The 18,688-nt window shown below is 32.5% G+C and overlaps 2 protein-coding genes across 12 annotated transcripts in view; one reads left to right on the plus strand and one right to left on the minus strand.

Moving 5' to 3' along the window:
• Nucleotides 1–18,688, minus strand: part of Nrm (neuromusculin) — a 176,515-nt gene that overhangs the window by 129,092 nt on the left and 28,735 nt on the right. The window lies entirely within an intron of this gene.
• LOC145977468 (neuropeptide CCHamide-2 receptor) overlaps nucleotides 1–18,688 on the plus strand; it is a 158,498-nt gene that overhangs the window by 12,857 nt on the left and 126,953 nt on the right. Inside the window, exon 3 of the mRNA XM_083109509.1 lies at nucleotides 11,261–11,356. The gene's annotated coding sequence lies outside the window, so the exon portion shown is untranslated. The remainder of the gene's footprint in view (nucleotides 1–11,260; nucleotides 11,357–18,688) is intronic.

The raw sequence follows: 18,688 nt of genomic DNA on the forward strand, positions 1-18,688 counted from the left end.
TGTGGGAATAAAATATCTTAGCTAAAGGGCAAAATAAAATTAATTTCATAATTATTACCTCATTCGTACATTCGTACATTCAACTTATTTCATTTCTTCAGCATTTCATTCATCCCGTGTTCGCCTGCGGCGATTGACTAAGAGAAAGCAAAAAATACATTGTAATTTCTGTTTATATCGCGAGATTTATTAGCTAAAACTTTCCTTATCGAAATGATGAAATTGCCGACGATTCGTGCAGCTGCAAATGGAAAAGCAATTGGCGAGTTATTTCATATATTCGCGTAATTTCTTCCTCCTACTTCTGAATATTCGACTTTCAATGCTTTTCAATGCTGCATGGCACGGATTAATTTCACATGCGAGAGACTCTCTTTATACATATCTACTCTCGAAATCGATCCATTAGTTAGGAATGTATACGATATACGTTTACCTCAGGGCGCTCGTAAGTAAAGTATCTTACGGAAGTTAGAGAATAGGAGTCTCTTGCACACCCTGCGGATACAAATCTTCTCGAAAATAGGAGCACAGAGATAAAGAGAGAAAGAGGGAGGGAGGGAAAGCATGAGAGATCCCTCGACGAGCACGCAGGACGTCACAAGATGTTTTCTTGCATAAAGTTTCGTAAACAGTAGCGAAATGAGTTTTTGCAAAAGACGCATGCAAAAGAAATGAAAGATTGATTTACAAAATGTTACTGTTACCTGCCGACCACCGCGCAAAAATCATGGATTTTTACTACGTGTATATGTATGACTATACGATTGTTTTAGGATATAAAAATTGAAAGCGTATGAACAAAAGTTGTGCTTTTCAGAAATAAAATATTGATGGTTATAAGAGAAAGAGAGAGAAGAGGATTCCAGTTAATATTTTATTATTTATACTTCATTCGCGATCGTTCCATTGGAAACATTTGGACAATTTATCGAATTTGGCGGAATAGAGCGGACGTGCACTCAATATTACATATATCATCAAAGTCGCAATCAATGGAGATAAAATGCTGTTTGGAATTTAAGGATGTGGCGGTTCGGAGCGAGAACAATGCCGGTGGCAGCGCAGATAATGCCGGCAACGACACGGCGGGAGGATTTATTGAAACATTTTGGGACACGTTACCGAGTAGTCCAATCGCAGAACTTGCACGGTCTCGGTGTGTGCCTGACTGATGAATTATTCATCAAGATAGAGTACAATCGTCCTCCAGAGGCTGCAACAAATCACGGTGCAGCGCGACACAATCCCGCAAACACACAAAGCGTGCTTTTATCCCTTCTCCCTCTAGATCCCTCCTTATTTCTTTTGCTTTTCTTGGGATCCATCGGTTGTCGCTTGTAGTGTCGCGTGTTAAAACATGAATAAAGCTTGGACGTAAGCGTAGCCATTGTGGCGAATAGAGAAGCATTAATGTGATGCAGTGCAAGATTGAAAAATGCAAAGATGTATTATCAATAAAAGGTTAAAGTCGCTCATATATATAAAAAAGAATTAATTCTCGAAAAAATATTTAATACGTAAAGGGGAGTAAAAAGTCGATGTGTTGCATATGTGTGTATTCCGATATTAAGATATACTTGACCTTCTGGAGTTCGGCCTTATACTATTTATAGATGAAAGGACATCTGGTGCAACGTGTCGGAAAATTCTGTATTTTGAAGGGAATCCTTGCAGCTTCAACAGTCACGTAGAGCTCGTACATAAAGCGTGTCGGGCGCAAACCTAGCGGCATCAAAAATGTTATGACCCATAGGGGCGAGGATTTACGCGCATAAATATGAAAACATCCTGGAAGTTATTGCGGCTTGCGCGATATGTTTAAATAAATAAACAATAGAGCGCAGGTATGGAAGGCGTGATTGTTGGCGTCGATCGTTTAACGTTATTAATGTAAAGGCGATCGGTTAATGTTAGCGGAAAACTACACGTGGATTTGTTTCTTAATCGCATCACATCGCTGCCTAAATCGAGCTGGTTTAAATAGCCGTTACACTCTGAATCATGTAACTCGAGAGCGTCACCGTCCAAATTTATACGATGCATTATTGGCTTATACATACGCACACACAAGGGTGCCTAAGGCAATATAATTCACGTATTATAATTAATGCTTGTGTGTTTTGTGTATAAACATCTAATATAATATTCATTATTACATTATACGCGCATTTAATACATATAGAATATCGTAATGTTAGAAATAAAAATTTTGTTACGCACACATCTAATCAATTAATTTTATTAATCTATTAATAGCGCTTTACCTCTGATCAATTAGTTTTATTAATCCACTGATTATATTATGATCAGGCATGATCATTTTATCCGAATTCTCTCTGATAGTAAATTGATCCAAATATTCGGGTGAAAATTTTGCAACCCTCTTCTATCGTTTTGATATTCATAATCATAAATTTTCGAGCACATACAAAATGAATTCATCACGGAGCCACTTCTTTAATGCAATATGGCGGGAAAGTTTTTTCTCAGTCCGCATTTAAGGGGTTGAAACTTTGCCAGACAGAGCGGCGCCAAACGGACTGTGCACTCAGGAAATCTACCTCGAGAGATCCGCCTTTTCTGCTCTTGCAATAACAAATGGCTCCAGCCTGAGTCTCATAAGAACGTAATTGAATTAGTGGAAACCGTCGGCTAATCGCGCGAGATATTGCCTCGATTTGCTTGAGATTGCACGTTTGTGCAAATTGCAAATAACGATTAGAACGAAATCTAATATTAACTGTTAAAAAAAGGATTTTTCTTTTTCTCTCAGATATGTAAAAATGTATATGTAATTAAAATGCGCGTTATATAGCGAAGAACAAAATTAATAATTAACAATACTCAAGAGTGTAGGACAAAATAAATTCACGGTGATTAATATCGTTTACCTCATGTTACAAACATAAAGTATATGAATGATATTGGACGTTTAAAGTGAGGGAATCTGAATGAAAATAATTTTAGAGATGTTCTAAGCGAGCAAATATTAATCTCCGAGTAACGAATGATGTCCTGTGCCAATATTATTTTAGTAAAATATTTGAATCTTCTAGCACAAGGTTTTGTAATATTTTAGCACAAGGTTTCGGTTAAACAGTATTTCGTTGCACGTGTGTATATATGTATATGTATAGTTATATGTAATGACATTTTCTGAATTTAAAAATATTTATTAATATTTCGATTATGTATATGTGTGTGTCTATACGAATTATTACTATTTTTAGCTCATTTTCCTCCCTGAAAATGAGCTAACAATTAATAGTAATTAATTTCCGTAGTAATTAGGCACAACATGCAGGTGAATCGTTTTGTATTTCTAAATTGGATAAAATAATTATCTTCGCCGCGAAACGAATTTTGCTGATACAATGCATTTGTAATTTAAGTTAATGAAATAAGGGGAGGGAAAACAATTGGCTGTTTGAAATAATCGGTAATACGATTGCAAAATATATATATAAATATTACGTGCAATTATAATAACGTCTAAATATTTATTTTTTTAAATTAAATTTTGTTTCGTTACAACTGAACGTTTTTAAATAATTTTTGAGAAAAGATGCATAATATAGATGAGTATTTCCATATTTTTATAATGTATTAAAAAATGAGATAATAGCCGAAAAAATGTTCGTATGCTCGCATATTTTCTTTAACATATGAATATAAAAAGAAAGTAAATAAAAGCTGAAAAATATATATATAAATCTTCAATCAGTACTTATAGTTTACAAGAGAGAGGTATAAAGATACGAAACCTTTTCGTTCGATCGTTCAATTTTCTAAACAATAATTCTCTCAATTGAGTGACAAAGAAATCTGGCTAAATCCAGTTTCACGTTGAAGTGCCAAATCGTCAGAGAGCGATCATTGACCCACACACGCATGCGCTTTAATACGTGCAACGTAATGTGAGGAAACTTCCAAAATTGGACCCTCCTCCCTTTCCAAATCTGGTATACGTGGGTTCACTGCAGGTGTACTGCAGTGAGTCGATATGTCACAATTCTTTTCTTTCGAGACACTGACCTCGCACAATTGACCCGACATTTTCTATTGTACAGAGAGAGACTGACCGCAAAAGAGACGTCGCGTTTATAATGAAAAAAATCTGCAGTTGTGAAAAGCTAGTTTTGATACGTTTGTTAAAATAATTCTGTAAAAGTTATAATTTTTATCTTATATAGATTTATTGAACGATGAAGTATATGTTTTTTTTTATTTGCACAATAAAAAATCTAATAATTGCGACTCTTTCTTCTGAGATCTATAATAATGACTGCACCGACTTACATTAATCTTAAAAAATCTGTAATTTCGTCCATTCGACAAAGTAAGATTTACCGCTGACAAGGTGATATTTCAGGCGCTAAGTCGTTTTTAGGATTCCTGGTTGGTACGGCAATAAATCAGTATGTCAAACAAGATTCTTCCATTGGAATTTTTTCGAAGCATTAACTTCTTTATAATTGACCTATTTCTTCAATCTCTGCAAACTCATATCGCATTTATTGCCGCCGATTGCTTTCCAATTACACGGCGTGTTTTGAATGTAATCAAAATATGACCCTCATAGATTATATAAAAATATTATTTTGTGCTTCTGGAGTGCTTACGATAAAACATTGCTTTATCATATCGCACGTGAATCTTATTCTGAATAATATAAATCATTGCAATCGAGGCAGGAAAGGTTGCTATTTATAGAAGATTAATACGATTGTTCTCAAATCCAATTTCTACTTTTTATTTCTCCATAATTTTACGTGAAGGCTGATTGCAATTTGATACACAATGTCCGCGTATCGCCGAATACATTCTGTATGAAATTCGAATTGGATTGAAATTTCTAGTGGCGAAAAAAAAAATTTGGCTTTCGGTCATACATGCTCGTCGGGTACGCGGCGTTGCGGAAATAAAACGTGCATAATTACGAAATTGCATTAAACGGATCTGAATTACGTTGAGAACGGCTGCAACAAACGCGACTTTTACATGAGTTTGATCATATACATTTAATTTTGTGCGGTTTAACGGAAACTTTAAAAACTGTCGTAAGTTGAGAATGAACCCAGCACGTATATGGAGCTCTATGTATATTTACATTTCGTGCCGGCGCGGTGCAATCGCAGAGATGCAGATTCACGCGTCGAGCTGTAACGACAATTGTGAATAATATTCGTATTCGTACAGGTGTAGATGTAGAAGGATTATAGCAAAAAATTTTCAAAAAAAAGACAGTAAAGATTTTTTAAATGTAATAAATATAATAATAATAATACATACAAGATGACAATTAGAAAGTTACTGAAATTATTCGCGGCTGTTATATATTTAAGAATATAAATATAAAATTTAAAGAATCGAATTATTTTGAGTATAAGAAATTCGTCAATCTTAATAGCATATAGTATAAAAATTATGTAAAATAATTTGATCTATATAACTAAATTTTTTACATTCAAAAAAGGTGTAAAAATTGATGAAAAATTATATAAATAATATTAATAACAATGTACCTAATAATAAATTGTATAATAAATTATACTTATGCTAAATTTCTTTATACGCCACTATGATGCATTATATTTGTGTTTCGCTCTTTATTTGCGTGTCAACAATGCAGCGTAAAGCTACACAAATGATTCGGGAGCGTTCTTGCAATCTTGACTACGCCCACATGCGAGGGATTGTTTTACTACAGCTAAAACCATCTCTTACAGGTTTCATGCTTGATGGCATATTATGCAACAATGTCGTCTATCCGTTTATCATCGACGAATGTGATGTCAAATGCGATAAGCGCATATTAATGGTAAACAGCTGACGCATTAGGATTTAGGGGTTATAAAATGATCTCACTCCTATGCTCTTGCAATATACACATACACATGCATACATATGTGTATACGTATATACATGCACATATAAAAGAAGTAAAAAATTATGCAAATAAATTTTTTCAATTTGCTAACTTTTCAATTATATTTCTAAAAGTTTTTAACGTGCATCAGATATTGAAAGTATATTTATAAATTACAAAATGATTACAATACCTAAAAAATGTAATTTATTTAACTGAAATTTGATTTCAGTTAAATAAATTACAATTTTGTTAGTGTTGGACATTTTTCCAAGAGCAAGTTCCTCCCGCGATATGTATACTTTAAATTGAAAGGGGTCGATGTGGATCATGCACGCGAGCACGAGTTTAAATACATCTTCGATGTCTATCTAGACGGAGAGCCAAAGTTACTTTCATCGTAAACTGTCTGCAACTGACCGTCTTCGGAATTTCATTCGACTATAATTCAAAAGCGGTAGCGAAATTGCGGAGGGTAGTGCATTTACATTTTCAGTGCCAAACATCGTGTTCAACAATCTCTTCGCCGGATGACTTTACCCTATATACACAAGAGTTTCACGTCCTTTGGGAATTGCGTTGGATAATTAAGCCGGCTTTGCCTTCAGATTGTTAAGTCGGTGGCGTTGAATCATAAAAGCCGATTAGTTCGTGCCTCAAACGTATTTTTTTGCCGCGGATTTCTATCAACCTTACTAATACGATGTTATGAAACATTATGTATTGCAATACATCGCATACATTAGATTAGCATGCGTTAAATATAACAACTTCAGCTTCATGTAAATCGGAACAGAAATTACGCCAGAAATGCTCGCATTGCATTTTCATATTACTCAAGTTGCATGTTTGTTATGCATTATTTAAACTGCGTGTTCGGCCTTGTAAAATATATTTTGTTAGCTCAGTTTTACATTCAGAGTTTCTATATATCCCCTCGCTATGCAACTTCGTCCTTGTTTGGCTTTTCCGTCAAAAGTTTTTACAAATAGCAATTTTTATAACTTGATTAATTTAGAACCACATGCACAGATTTTTCTGTACAATGGCTCACGAATTTTTATGTTTCTATTCAGTTTAAATTGAATAGTTTTCGCTTCAGGATGTTTTCCAAAAAACCAGAGATACAGATTAATATACAATTATGGCGAGATATTACTTTCAATTACAATCGTAAGGATTTAGAATTTATCATGATCTATATTCTCGAAATCTCGCACTACATATCGATCGTAAAGGGATTCTCGCTTTGATTACGTTGGTCAGTGCAAATTTTGATATACTTGATACATACGTCAGCATCGAAGCATAGGTCAGTCTCATTATTCGTAATTGGACGCGTGAGTTCGAGAGATTCGACACTCGCAAATCAGATACTCATTAAACCTAACATCGATAAGCTAATTTTCCAATTCTCGGTTTCAAATGTCTATGACTTAGTCGGTTCGATAAACCTGCTGCGCTATATACGCGTTGGATATGCGCGAGCGAGAGATATTAGTTTTGCACGCTGATATCATCAATAACGGGCTCTCGTCGATTTCGAACGGGCGGAGACAAATCGCGGGGCGACTTTTCGACGCGACGGATAAATGACTGCGCGTGCCGAGACGCGAAAAAAAATGTATAATACGGTGTGTAATAAAGTTGGAAAATTTTCATCGATCCGCGAGGCCGGATATCTAGGTCGGCCGATTAAAGTTGTCATGCGAAATTATAACGAGCTCGCGGCTCGGAAATGGTCCGTCCGAGCAAAGTTTCGCGTCTCCTCTTTCTCGATTAATTCGCGGTCCGGACTTGTTCGAGATAATTGAATGGAAAACGTTTCTCGCTCGCCATTTGGCACATTCACGCTCCCTTCGCTCCCTTTGGAAGGATATCAGAATGGATCGCGCGAAACGGGAAAGAGAGCAATTTATTTTTTTCGGGAAAGAGACACATTATTTTTCCACCGCAATTTTTCTAGTAGACATGTGGTACACAAAAATTGGTTAATGCACGCGATTAGATATTTTATGGTTACGCACTGCCTTTTTATTTATATTTTATTATATTTTTATTTAAATTTTTATTTATATATATACGTTATATATATGTGTTGTAGATATGTTTATATGTGTGTATATATGTATACATATATATTTATGATTGATATATTGATATGGACACGATGTTCCTGCGCAAAAATATCTTCTATTTCGCATTTCTATGTGTACATTTATATGTACATCACGATAGGAGAGAAGAGAAATACATTTGGTTCACCAAAAATCTGTGAAATTTGATCTAAAAAAGTAATCGAGTAATTGTTACGATAGTTTAACGTGCGGAAAGTAATTTTATGTATATGATATATTTTATGGGCGCATTATCAAGAGATAAGTCGAATAATGGCACAAGAGATAATAGAGAATTAATTGAATAATCACACTATTGCAATATACACGAAACAGATCTATAACTCGATAATTTTATAATTCTGCCTAATCGATATATCGGACAATTAAGCGGCTCTGTATATGATGGAATCATTAGCTATCACGGATTAGTTATCGATTAATCTTTTGGTCAAGTCTCTTTTGCTGCTTAATTATTTACTTGGATGACATGCGGTTTTTGAAGCATATCGCGATATCGGCAAACTGACGCGTGTGAAATTGTGGTATGTCTCGTGAATAAGAACCGAGATGCACGTATTAGATGTTCCACATTTCTCTTCGACATTTTACTATGCGAATATTCGTGCTCGCTGCTATTTGCATTACGTGCAAATTCGGGTTGGAACGCTTGCGTATGGGTACGACGCATTCTAATCAAAAGGGCGATATATAATAACGTGACGTTAATAACGCGATAAAATGCACGGTAACGAGTTTCTCGCAAACGCCGACAAGTAAACGACGATTAAAGATAGTAATTTACGTCTGCCGCGTAGACTATGACGGAACGGAACGAAATCTGGTTTAACTCCTTAAGGAACATGTAATTAAGTGAAGATGATCTAATTTTGCTCGTGTTTCCGGATTAAGATAGACCTACGTTGATAATACGATCCAGGAGGTCACGGTAGAGAATTTGCGACCGCAAGAACATTTTGTGTGCGAAGAAATGTGGAACGCGTGGAACGTAAGAATCCACTCTACATATGTATACTGAGAGCTTGCTATGCTTTAGAATGCTCTACATAAGTGCATTTAATACATATTACATGTTCTTGTCTAAATACTATTGATAAATTTTCGCAAAAATATTTTATTTTTATTATATTTAAATATATGGAAAAAATAAAATATATTACGATATATTCTAGAGATTTTGAAAAGAAAAAAAAACATAACATATTTCAAAGTGCCAAAAACATAATTTCTCTGTTTTATTTAATTATTTTTTCACACCATATTAATTTATTTTATGCTTCTTTTAATTTAATTAGTTTTCATTTCGCGATATTGCTTTTAGTAGTAAAGTTTAAAATTTAAAAGTAAAAGTATTAAATTTAAAATTCCTCTATTATAAAATAAAATTGTACACTACATTCAGAACACTTCCCTTTAAATAGTAATACTTTACGGGAGCGATCAATTTCGCATCTTTTACACTCGTGAAACATGCTCAACATACTTTTTATCTCTTTTTCTTTATTGCTTTATCGATAGAATAAGTTTCAAAATATCGATCTTGGAAGATATTATTTTTTTTAGAATCAATTATATAATCAGCAAGTATAAATATATAACAAAAATATATTTTACCTTAAGTTAAATAATTTAAAAAATAATACATCTAAAAAAATTTTAAATCTTTTGCGTGTTTTAAAAGTACAATTTGACCTTTCCTGATAATATTTAAATTTTTCGCAACAATTTGTAACATTTTTGTCATTTATAATTGCAGATATTCATCACAAATTATATTATACAATGTGCGATAAATAAACATTATTTTATTATGCATTATATGTCTTTTCGGGAAAGTTTTAATGTTAGTCACGCGCGCGATCAGAAGTATTTGTATACTGTAAGAAGCAAAGTTTTTTTTTGTTTCAAAATTTGTTAATATGTAAACTTTATTGGTATCGAATAGCGAATAAAAAATATTATACGAAAATAATGAAATATGCTTGAAAATAAAAAAGTTAATATAAATATGTAGTTGTATTATGTACAATAAATTTCTCTTCTTTCTGTAATTTTTATTCAAATTTTATTCAGTAAAGGAAAGAGTTAAAAATTATAGCTTTCGCAACAATAAATTACATTTTATTAGATATTTATTATTCTCGAATAGGATTTACATAATCCTTAGAGTGTTGCGTTACGAGCGAAAATATTCTCGAATACTCAACAAGAATTTTAACTATTATTCATGAACTGTCAAAAAAAAAAAAAAATAAAAAAACAAAAAACGATATGTATGCATTGAGATGCATGTATGGAGAATATATTGCATTTATACAGATAGACATATGGTAAATCCGTATACATACTGGATGAGTAATGCTTTAACACATTTGCACGCGTGGAACATATTCAGGATGCATGATTCTTTAAATATTCGCATATTTTATAATTGGATCTGGCATTATGATTAGTTGTTCAAGAAATCAGAATGATTATATTAGTATTAATAATAATTTCTTAATTAATAAACATTAATAATAACAAAATAACAATTTTTTTAGAAGAATTTTATTCTACTTTGAAATAACATTATCGTATCTCAAGTAATTAACAGTCACGTTAGTATTTAAAAACAAAGTACGCGCTAAATGCAACTCAATACATGTGCAAATTCATGTAAATATTTCTAATTTTGTGTGTAGAGAAACGAGGATTTATAGCGCCACCGAATATCATAACATGAATGCATTGCAAATGAGTAGCTTATCGTTAGTGTGCGCGCAAATCTGGAATAAATACAGAAATTCTAGTTTTCAAGACAAGTTTTAAGTTCAAGATCGATAAATCGCTTTTTCTTTCATTATTTGAAAAATAGAATACGTTCAATTTTTTCCTACTACGCATAAGATTGCGTACAAGATCGATATGTTAAAACAATGATGGATGCTTCACTTATGAATGCTTCGAAGTCTTTACTTGATTGATTAGAAAAAAAATTTTTTGTCTTGATTGGCCAATCAAATGATTCGAATCATTAAGTGTTAACATTCATTATAATGTTTCACTATATGCAATTATTAAATTGTTGTTTAAATATATGCGATTATGGTTTATATTGCTGTGAATCTGTATCAAATGTAACGATTTATTTGTTTTATTTTTTAATATGAGGATATGCTCTTTAAGCGCGATTTTTATTGATATTCTTGGAATTCTGCTTGCTCTAATTTTAGTATTGTAATTTATATCCTTTATTATCTATTTACAGAGATATTAGCAAATGAATTGATGCTAAATGATGGCGCTGAATTTCGAGAGATAAAATTTGCAGAAATTCAACAAAATTCACAGAAAGACAATATCAGTGAGTAATAAATATTAATATTCTCACAAAATATTTTATTATCTTGTATGGTAAAAGTAGCAACAATAGCTTATTTTTAAAAATTAATTATAAAATCTTTATTTCTTTTTTTTATGGAAGAATAGAAAATAGAAATTTTATATTTTTTAGAGAAATGCAAAATAATTGAACTTAAGTTAAAAATGTGTGTGAAAAATTTTTAAACGTATTGCAATTAGCTCTTTTTTATAATAATAAATTAATAGTTTAGCAAATTTATTTTCTTGCTGCTGATTAAATTAGTATATCGGAAAATAGATTTTATATTATTATGATATAAGAAAAAGAGCAACTTTTTTTTTGTATATCAAATCAGCAGATATGAATATGAAAATTGTATTTATTAATTGCATATATTTGTAATGATAATTAAGCGGTTTCCCATAGAAATGTTGCGAGAAATGAATAATTAAAATTTGTAATACTTAAAAAATTATTTATTTAACCAAACATTGAAATATGCACAATAAAATGCACTTGCGTCAAAGATTTTTCACTGTGTTTTACTTTTGTAAATTTGCTGTTTTCTATTCGAATTGAGCAGCCACTTATGGAGTTTCCTCGTTAATGATTTCTTGGATGCTTACGAAAGTAAAATATACCAGCTTCTCTCCGAATACGGATGTGCTTTGCCGACGCTGCGGTAGCTTTAGATTCTCGAACAGTCGACCGAAGATACAAGCGCGGTATACACGCGAATGCACTTTGACGCAGCTGCATCATCGTCTTTGAATAAACTAAAACTGTAGATATAAGCGCGAGCGAGCGCATGCAGAGTCTGCACAATACGACTTTGCGGTAATGAATCGCGTTTATCTGTTTTTGATCCTCTCATGACGTTGCATTTCTATAATATTTCTGTGGGGGCGATGTATTGTTTTAAGTTAACAATATAGAGCAAATATATTACAAAGCGTTAGATGAAAATCTGGGTAAATTTCGTATTTCTTCCGCGAATGTTGTTGTATATATTATTGACGAGAGGGATTTTAAGAGAATTCTACATGTGGTATATTGAAAAGTTCAAGGGGGAAAGGTAGGCGCTCTCAGATAAAAATATCGCTCGCTGAGGTATATACCAGATGTACTCGTTCGCAAAGACGACGAGACAGTGAAAAATATGCAGTTGTGCGAAATGCTCTGGACCATTTGTTTGATCCGCGCGGAAATGCATTGTCTACCAAACATTTACCGTTCACCAGACAGTGTATATACGTTGTATTTTTATGGCGAAATACACGATAAAATGAACACACTATTCAGATTAAACAACATTTTATTGAACTGGCGAATATTCCATTCGTCCTTGTTTGACATTGGCGAAACGATTTTCGCAGCTTGTCTCATTCGCCGTTATAGCCTCGCATTGCGCGAATCACCGCGTTTCATATTCTCTATCAAATTTTTATCTCGCGATATATCCATTTCCGAGCGTTCCGGCACACGAGTATATTACGACACGAAAATATCGAAGAGCAATTACACTCGCAATCAAAGCGGCACAATCTCCGGCCCGATAAAAATTGCGTCGAGTTGATCCTTAATTAAATCGAGTCTCGCCGTATTATCGACGGATTTTCCGCCCACGCGTTCTCGAAAAAGACGTTTTGGCAGAATAGAAACAAACAAAAATTTTCGCTAGATCTCATCGAATAAATATCGCAGTAACGTAATTGCATGACTGATTAAAATTCTGTGTGCCTGTTGAAGACAACTTGTGAAAGCTTTTGTGTCTGCGTGACTCTGATCAATGCTCTCTTTTCTCTTTCTGTTTTTATTCTGTTCCACGGATGCTTTCGTCTGTCGTTGTTTTGACTGGAGTATTTTCGAGTACCGTTTCGTGATTAATAACTTCGCAAACGGCATGGTCAAGAGGAGAGCGGTTATATATTACGATAGGGGTGGTATATTTAACCTCTAGTGCATGGCCGCACAATTAGAAATTTTCGCATCGTATCTCTTCCCATAACGGCACGCAAAGACGATCCCTCTAAGTGGTATACCCTTGCGGCGCTTGAATAATGACCCGCTATGATTTAGCCACGGCATTTAGAGCCGAGCAGAGTCCGCATGGTGGAATTCAATTTTCGCGTAGCTGCCGGCTACGCACGTACAAGCAACCGGCATGATACAGCAATTGCTATCTATTGCGATTTATGAATTCTGTTTAGACCATAAATAGCGAGAGCAAGAAAATTCATTTCGAGCAATGTAAGATCATAAATGTAAAATATCGTAACAATATGTGTCGTGCCGTTAATATTTCGTATAATCTTATCGTAAGTTTTCCTCCTGATTCGCACATTTATTCTTGCGTCCTATTTGTAATTTCATGATATAATCAGAATTAATGTTATATAGCATTATTAAGAGATGTGTTTTGCTCCGGATGAAAATCGCGATGCGGGAGAAATACATGCTTCTCCACCGGATCAGCCACAATGTAGTCCATTTCCCACCATTTCCTTCCGGAAGTAGCAAGAGCACGTTGTGCACTTACCGGCCGGATTAGCGAGTAAATTTTATACCTCCATCTTATTTTAATAAAAGGTTTTGTTATTGTATTACATTTTCTCTGATTGTAATTGTAATATCCATTTCAGTCAAACAGTTAAATAGTTATTTTAGGGAACTAAAATATTGAAATTCCTAAATAAATTCAACGTAAAATATGGTTTACATTTGAGATAGAAATTACGAATCGAAATTACAGTCACGAAAATTATCAACAAATGGAAATCGCAGAGATATTTTCATCCTCCGTTACGTATTGTGCTGAAGTTGATTTATATTCAAGATGAATTCATACATCACAGAATAATGTATGATATAATGTAACTGTATAGTGTATCTATATGATATAGAGAGACAGAGAAAAAGAAAAAGATTACTGGAGGAAAATATATAAATCGAATACTAATATAATTCGGTAGAAAATGTAGAAAGCTAATATAAGCAATTTATTTGATAGAAACAACATCTCTATCGTATCGTGAATATTCAGACTGTTATACAAAGACTTTGGTGTAAATATAACGATGAATGCATTAAAATATCTTTATTTGATCCAATAGACAAAGCAAGAGGGGGGAAATTCAAATTTTTTTTTTTAGATTTTTCCATGCATTTATGAATTTAGATTCTAAAATGTACATTTATTTTTTTTTTGCTTCAACGTTTTTAATACTAAAATGAGAGAAAAAAATTCAAATAGAAACAAAATTAAAAGAACTAATACTTATTTTTAACTTTTACAGTAATTTGCAAGAACTCTTAAATAAATAATTTTTAAAAATTAATCAATAAAAAATTATAAATTTTATTATTTATAAATTTTATTGCCAAACAAAATTGATTTTACTGATTTAATATTCCATTATGTGATAACTTTTTGCAAAAGAAATTTGCAATTTTTTTCTAACAGTAAGATATAATGCTACGTGCTTTGATTTCATTTGGTTTTTTTAAATATTAAATGAATTCATCAAGTTGACAGAAAATATTCGCATTATTTGCAAATATTTGTGTGTGTGTGTGTGTTTAAGATATTTTGCAAAAATTGAAAACAGATTTACAAAGTAATATTGTATCTTTCATATATTTGCTAAAATATTCGTGCGACTAACAGCCATAGCAACTTGATAACATGCCGTTTCCAGTTTCGTGCGTTGCTGAATCTTTTATTAAATCACGTTACACGAGTGCGCGGAATCGTGGGCTCGAAAAATTTGCGTCACTTTTGAAAAGCGTACGATAAAGTATAATTTTTGCATCGAGAGAAGAGTGAAATGATATCGCGGAAAAATATTACGTTGCTTTTGTACTAAAATTTGTATATCGTTTTATGCCTGCAGAGTTAATTACTTTGATAAAAAAATGTGAGAGAAAAATGCATGAAAAAATATGCGCAAACGTATGCAATGCAAAATGAGAAAGTTCTGTGATGAATACTTTTCGGTTTTCGAATTTTTCTGTGACGAAATGTTGAGATGTAACATTGTAATATAACTTTGGTATTGAGTCCGAAGAGAGAGCGCGGAATGTGAATAAATATCTTCGCAATGTCACAATACTATGCTTGAGAAAACAATAAAATCCGTCAGATATACGTAAATAGGTTTGCGGAAAAAACAATGGGATTTAGTGAAAAGCACGATGAAAAAACTGTAGTCGTATATCAGAAATAAAAAAAATAGTACAGATCTTGTTAAATCGACATTTAATCTATATATTGATTATTTTAAAACAATAGTTAAATTTATTTTATTACTTGTTTCATTATTGTTTCCGCACATTCAATAATTAAATTAATTATATTTATTAAAAATACATAGATTTTTAATTCACTAAACTTTAAATATATCTCGAAAATATTTAAAAAATTTTAAACTTTCTTTTTTAACTTAACTATTAACTAAATAAATTATTACTACTATGAGAATAATGATAATTTATTAATTTTAAATTCGATCACACAAAACATTCAAACAGATGATAAATTTATTTTCGCCCAGAAATATGAATTTTAAAATGTGCATTTTAAATTAAAAATAGATTCTTTCCCAGCTTTCAATATATTCTTATTCCCTAGAAAAATTTTTGTTAAAAATGAGCGCGACATATGCTCTGTGCAGATTGTAGAATAATAGAGGAGAGGACACCGTTTGGCGCGTCGCGTAAAAATATAGACACGTACATGTATATCGGGCTCTTATCCGGGAAATGTATGCGAGCACTTGCTCGTTACGTCCCTGCTAATGAGGACGACGAAGCACTCCATTAAGTCAACTATGATGCGGCAAGTACGACAGGAGCGGAGAAAAGCCGGCATCAAAGAGGGATATATTCCGTCACGTCGGTTTTCAACCTTGTGCTTCGCCAGTAATAATCAGTAGCGCGTTTTTCTGGATATTTACCATCGTCGTAATTACCTCGAAATGAAACCATCGCGACTGAAACGGACGCATGGAATTTAAATGATAATCATGCATTCGCTTTGCCCGCAAAACTATCACTGTGATAAATCTTTGCGCGTCATCATTGGGAGATTTCGATCGAAAGCAATTTCCCAGAGAAAGAGAAATGTGTTGAAATCAATATCTGTTATTTTTTTTTAAATGGGGAACATGAAATAAGATTATTATATCTATCAGGACGGTTGAATGTATTTTACATCAGAAAGAAATAAACCAAAAATCATTTTGTGAAAATTATTCAAGATTTATAATCAGAAATTTATACGTGGATCCTTGCCCTGTCGGATTTTGCAAAGATGAAATAGAACAATTAATTTTGCCATAGCGTTTCTTGATTGCTTTTCACATGGAATTGTATATTGACGGACAAATGGATTCGTTTATATTTCAACGACAGCCTTGTATTTCTCGTACCTCTTTCCCAGATTTTTACGCAGATTGATCCGTGCGGTAGCGAATAGCACTTTTGTCGATCGCCGTCCAGACACTCGAGTAAATGCGATTATGTTTCGTGATAGCCTGGATCGGGAGTGGCCAGTTAAAATTCCATCGCGTGCGAACTGCGAAATTTGCTCTTCCCATTGCGTTCACTGGATTACAACGGCGCGAACAACGCGCAACATCGTTTGACCGATCTAGGCAGAATATATATGTGGTCTCTTTCGGCGGGAATAATTTTATGAAGCGCATAAAAAGCTCTAATTCTCCGTGAATGTCCGATTGTAATTTAACTCACCTCAGTTTGTATATTTGTCGCTGAATAAAGCTTGTTTCTGGATTTTATTCATCTAAAATGACATTTACATTCGTCGTTATTATGATGTGAGAATTACAGCGGTCACATGTGTAGTACTGGAAATGAAATGTGGATACGGGCCTTTGTCAATTCGTGCAGAACTGTCGTGAGAGATTATAATGAACATTACCTTAGTCGCGTTTTAACTATTATCAATCAGAATGTAATAAATTTGCTTTAATTAAAGAACTTGCTTTGCTAGCTATCACAATCTCCGATTAATTTAAATTAAAATAATAATACTTGATGTTAATTCATTGAATTTTAAAAGCCTCCTGTTAATTAACTTTCGTTACAAGAGAAAATCTCACTCCACTCTAACATAATAATTAGATTGTTCCAATTGTTCGTAATTACTTTGGTCTCAAGATTCGTCTCCAAATTACTTTTCGTTTATTTGTGTCTGTCATATGATATTATCTACGGATATATGAATTTATTGCACGTCTTTCTGGTATGAAAGTTCAACATCTTTATCCGATTTCACTAGAAAATTTTCTCAAGGGAGAAATCATCTCTCTAATTATAATAGCATAAAGATGTAGCTAATCTTTTATGCTATCTACATATTTCTTTCCACAAGATTAAAGATTTTTATATTTGCTTTTACTGCTTACAGATTTCGGATTGATATGAGGCAAATAATCGTAGCAATTTTTAAAGATTAAGTGATTAATTTAGTAGTGATATATTTAGTACTTTATTAAAAGGTATTATATATGTGTGTGTATATATATATATATATATATATATATATATATATATATATATATCTTATTAATCGAAAATTTTTATTTTTAATTATATTTTATTCTATTAGCTGCATGGAACAATGAAAAATTTATATCTGTGACATTATTTGTGATTCTTGAAATACAGGGCAAACATGTTTTGCATGTATATGCAAAATAGTATAAAAAGTCACGTTTTTCGGTGTCACTATTTATCGTGTAAAAAAAAATAGAAACAGTAGAAAAACATACGTTTCCGCTAAAATGTACATATATATATGCAGCGTATTCGTCCACGCTATTACGGAAGGAGAGTTTTTTTTTAACGGGTGTTACATTGCTCCTAACAAATTGATAAAAAAAAAGAAATAATCTCTGTGAGAGCGTGACTCAAGCATGAAAGAATAAAACGTTATAGTGAATGTAACACATGAATAGAACGTTATAATGAATATAACATGTTAGAAAGTATCTACAGCGATTTTTATAACTGAGAGAAAAGTTTTTTTCTATTTTGTAAGAAATTATAAATAAATTTTTTTATTGTCATTATTGGATTATATTATCTTTGTTAAAAAATTCTTATTATAAAATTATATATATATATATATTATAAAATGAAAATTTTTTCAATACATCAATACACACATATGTTTATATATACTTATCGAATTTAATTATAAAAGCCGTTATTATACCCTGTCTGCACATATTTCAATAATTATGTTTAATCGAACATAACGCACTATAATTTCATCAATAATTTCATCGGTTCACAATTAGCGGATAT

The sequence above is a fragment of the Camponotus vicinus genome, unplaced genomic scaffold (assembly GCF_025532165.1).
Source record: "Camponotus vicinus isolate PSW18456_S1 unplaced genomic scaffold, iyCamVici1.0 SCAF_9, whole genome shotgun sequence".
Classification (NCBI taxonomy): domain Eukaryota; kingdom Metazoa; phylum Arthropoda; class Insecta; order Hymenoptera; family Formicidae; genus Camponotus; species Camponotus vicinus.